The following is a 5,308-nucleotide window of genomic DNA, read 5'->3' as shown; positions in this document are numbered from 1 at the left end:
ATAGCCCTTCCGGTGCGACCTTTCAAACTAAAAGCCCCACAAGAGCGTACACTGATACAAATATTGTGCTTTATCTACTTAAAAAAAAGAAGTCAACTTTTTGCATGAGATCATTATGTGTAGATCAAAAAAGACTAGTCTTTGTATAAACTACTTAATGTTATGTATTTAAATAATACATTTTGCAAGTACAGCCAACTTAATTGTGTTAAGTTTACTTTACTTGCAAAAATTAAGGTGACTTTACTTGCAAATTAATTTTGTACATACTAAAAATTAAGTCGTTTATACAAAGACTAGTCTTTCTTGATCTACATAAAAATCTCATGTGAAAAAGTTGCCTTCATTTTTTTAAAGTAGATCAAGCAAGATATTTTTTACTGTGGTGTTCTACTTAAACAAATAAAGCGTGTGTCATCTAAACGTTGGTCAATCTGCCCAATAGATTAAAATTGTTAAAGGAAAAGTAAATACAACAAGATCATTGCTTGTTGTTTGTGTGTAAATGAAAAGATTGCCTGGGATTACATAAATACTGCTTGTTAAGGAAAAATGCACAATGTCTTGTTTTTTGAACAAATGCAGATTAAGTTCAAAACTAGATGTATTCATGTAAAGCAACAAGCTTAATTTTTAATTGTTAATATCACAGATTTAAATATGTTATATTTACATGCGCTTAGATTTATTTTTTTCAGTGGAGCCGTTCATTTGGCTGTGTTACAAAATAAAATAATAATACATTCAGGGCTTATTCTGCTGACAGATGAAGCTGGCAGATTACATTAATTAACATGGAATACTTAACTGGATACCACAGGGGTAAAAAAACAACAACACTTTGATTATCTGTATGTGACTGTTGTTTCAGAGTGATGTTTTTTTAATGTTGCACCCTTTTTATGGCATTTACTATTCTCACTGAACAATATAGCTTTTTATTATTACACACTGAAGTATCAATCATGAAGAGAGATGTTTCTTCTTTACCTCATTAAAGGTTCAGCATTGTGGCTTCAGTCACCTCAGCTGGGAATCCACTACTATGAAGAGGAGCCACACATAACTGTCATTTATAGCTTGTTTAACTGCCAACTTTTGAGGCCTAAACATTTTGAGAATACTTTGTACAGCATAACAGCCAAATGCAAAACTGGTCTTTAAAATAGTTCACATCAGCTTTCCTTGAACAGAACGTTTTGGGTGTCTTCGCTAAATCATTGTAGCTACCGACTCCAATTAACTTTGATTGAACTAAATAGTCTAGGAGTTCACTTACTTTTTCCAGCACAACCAACACTGCACATGTACAATAAAGACACAACAGAACAACAGTTTCTGATGCTGAAATGCAAAATAAGGTTTCCTTATTTGTGAATCCTAAACATAAATCACATCAGTGATCCAGGTCCCTCATTTTTAGTCCATTTTTACTACTTAATCCCTGCATAATTATACCAAAAGAGGTTTTGTCATTTAGACTAGAATAAAAGAAAAAACCCTTACCAGCACACGAAACATATTCTCTTATCTTAAGTGAACTGTTGAATATAGACGATCACGACACGATGTGAAAATATGGAAATAAATAAGTAAAACATATAATTCTTAAAAATGTGTAGAATCACGTTCCCCAGAATTTAGATGCCAGTTTCAATTCCACCCTCTGTGATTTTCAGAGCCTTTTTTCCAAATTCAGTAGGAATGATAATTAAAAAATCTATGAAAACCAATGAATAAATTCATTAAGAAATAAAATAAAATGAAAGGAAACATAAAGAAAATAATACATATTATGGTCTGCAATAAACATAAGCTTGAAAATCGGTCATTTCTTTCTGTGTGTTTGATGGAGTCTATGACAAGCAGATACTTCATGATCCCAAGTGTTTATTTTGACTATACAAGAAAAGGTGTTATGATGAGTTTATTTATGTATCATAAGTTTGCTGAAGATAAAATAACCACATGAGACTCAATTAAATCAGCTTTATTCTAATCTTAAAATGCTGTGAAATTTTGATATTAATATTAAATAACAAAATAAAAGTACGATGAAATACATAGTTTAAAATCCAGAGGTTATAGTATATGGAACGCCGATCATAAAATGAAATGTTATATATAATGGCAAAAGATCTCATTTACTTTTAATATATTCCATTTTCTGACTTGTGAGTAACACATGTAGGAGAACAGTTTAAGAAATCATTTCTGGTGTATGGATCTTTTAATAACTCATATGTTGACACAGTCTGAGCCCATTGTAGACATGTAAACACTGTGTTATGAGTTTGTCAGTTAAAAAAAAAGTACATTTTGCAAGCTGCTGTCCCGCACATTAAGTATTTGCAACGCTCTCTGTGGACCAGAAGATGGCCCTATTTCACAGAGTATGTAACTTTACAGGAGAGCGTTTTATAACCTGTGGATTATCACATTTTGAAGCTTGTGTGATCATTTTGACAAACATTTGTTCCCATATCAAAAAATGCTCTCAGAGGCAGAGATTTCATATGCAGGGACCAAATTATTTGATAAGATCAAAGCATATTATTTGTCAATGGAAGGAACTTTGAGGATCTTTTTAATCTTTTATATATATATCTTTTATAGGGCACTCATTGAAATACTTGGAATTGTACAATTTCAACCCTAGAGTGTTATTGGGGGCTACTACCAGAGTATTTTTCATTATTTCTTTTTTTCATTTTTTTTTTATTCTTGATGCAAATCAAGGTCAAAGAAGTTACCATATATGGTTCCTTGCCCATCGCGAGTAACATTGTATCTAACACTGAAGTTACCATGTATGGTTACTTGCTCATTGAGGGTGAAATTGTACCCATACATTGGATATGTATAAAAATACAAAAAACACATACAACATAATATTTATGATACTCTCTTCATAGAGATATTAGAACTTTTCTCCATAAATGGTACAACTTGACTTATAGGGCTTCTCTTTTTCTCCATCCATATATTTCGTCCAATCAGTCCAATCAGCTCCTGACCCTCTCTCTCCACCAGCAGCAGGCATGTTGACCATGCCATTGACCATGCCACAGAACAAGAAGTGAAGAATATCATTAGAATTAATGGTGGTACTGATATTATGCTATACAAATCTGTGGCAACATCCAATGCAACATCCAATATTTTCTTACCTTTTAATGCGCTATTTGTAAAACGAAAACACCCGAAATATGACTTACTAGATGCACCGCGCATATGTCTACAAAAGGACACTGTCGTGACCGTGGCAACAGACAGGCATCACTGCTGAACCACAGCAACAGACAGGTCTCAGAACTAAAGATAAAACTGTAGGAACATTTTTCCTTTTTATGTTTTGGTGTTTATGAGTCACTTTGGTGCATGTCTTCACTCCAAAATCAGACCCTTCCCTTGTTTTAATCATCGTTTACACAAATTGTGAGACATTTATTTTCACATTTTTTAAGCACAGTTATGGGGATGTTTAAATACATCAGTCTGCTGTTTTTCCTCATTCAAAGTGGCTTCTCCTTTGTGATATTTGTGGGGTTTTTTCTGTATCTCATCAAGCTCCTATCAGTCCAAATTGAATCTCAGACAGTGATACATTACTCTGGAATTTGAACATCTTTTTTATTAAAAGACAAATGTATAGCTTTGTGTGTGTGTGTGTGTGTGTGTGTGTGTGTGTGTGTGTGTGTGTGTGTGTGTGTGTGTGTGTGTGTGTGTGTGTGTGTGTGTGTGTGTGTGTGTGTGTGTGTGTGTGTGTGTGTGTGTGTGTGTGTGTGTGTGTGTGTGTGTGTGTAATAGTCCTATCAATTCTCCACCTGAACTGTATCTATAGTGGAGGAGGAGGGGGGTCTTAGATTTAATTGATACTATTAACACCTTCAAAGTTAACTGGCTAAAAAAGTGTCTCATAAACCCCGACTCAATGTGGTTCTTCATCCCAAACCACATCTTTAATAGATTAGGAGGCCTGGCTTTTCTCTTGAAATGTGACTTCTTACCCAGCAGATTACCAATCAAACTTTCAAAATTCCATCAGCAAGCCCTTCTAGCTTGGAAGTTTGTCCACAATTTCTGACCCCACAAAGCTCTTCTCTGGAATAACAGCAATGTCCTTATCAGAAACAAATCCTTGTTTCTACATAAATGGTTTGAAAAGAACATTAACCATACTCTCCAACATTTTGATGAATCTGGCAATATACTATCTTATGAACTTTATGTCTGTACATAGTTTCCCTGTTCCCTTTAAAGAATGTAATACTGTAACCCGTGCTATTTCAAAAGATTTAAAACAACTTGTAAAAAACCACCTGAGTTATAGTAAGTTTACGAAAGCGCTACCTGCATTATTGTTAGGTGGAATAGAACTAAGAGATAAAAGGTGTAATAACAAGCATATACGCCAGTGTTTTCAAAAAAAGAACCAAGTTATTCCTAGAGGTAAATTCTATTGGCGATCTCACATTGAAGACATAAACTGGAGAAGAGCCTGCAGCTCCTACCACATAAATATTGCATCTCAAACAAAGCAAAAGAAGTCCACTTCAAAATTCTACACAACATATACCCTGTCAACTGTATCATTGCTACATTTACAGATGTTAATGACTCCTGTACTTTTTGTAACAACGAAACAGAAACATCTCTGCATTTATTTTTTCACTGTGACATATCCAAAACATTTTGGAGTGATCTTGAGTTTAATTTTTTCAATGCTGCTAAATCTGTTCATTTACTTAACATTAAAGATATTATTTGTTACTTTGATTATCCTAAAGATCGTGCTTTTGAACACCTATTGAATTTTATCATTATTTACGCTAAATTCTTTATTCACAAACAAAAATTTGCTGGTGCTACTCCTAAATTTGCCCCTTTTCTACTAGAATTAAATTCTCTCATTAAATCTCTTTATTTGATAAACAACAAAAAAAGCAATATATTTTTAATCAACTATGACATTCTTTTTTTCTCCGTATCCTCTGACTAACCTTTTATTTATAACTGTCTTGACTTTTCCTTATTGTTTTCTATGCATCTGATTCTATTCCTCATACCTGTTTTATTCTCCTGTTTTGTTTATTTATTTTATTCTCTATTTATTTATTTACTTACTCATCTTTATTATTATTATTATTATTATTATTATTATTATTATTATTATTATTATTATTATTATTATTATTATTATTATTATTATTATTATAATTTACTCCATCATTGAGTGTGCTGTTCCTACGGAAGAGTATCAGGGCCATGCAGGAGAAAAAAATATTTTGAGAGGGGAAGATTTGTT

The sequence above is a fragment of the Cololabis saira genome, chromosome 15, assembly GCF_033807715.1.
Source record: "Cololabis saira isolate AMF1-May2022 chromosome 15, fColSai1.1, whole genome shotgun sequence".
Taxonomy (NCBI): Eukaryota; Metazoa; Chordata; class Actinopteri; order Beloniformes; family Belonidae; genus Cololabis; species Cololabis saira.
The sequence above is the reverse complement of the archived record's forward strand: the minus strand, read 5'-3'. Positions refer to the sequence as shown.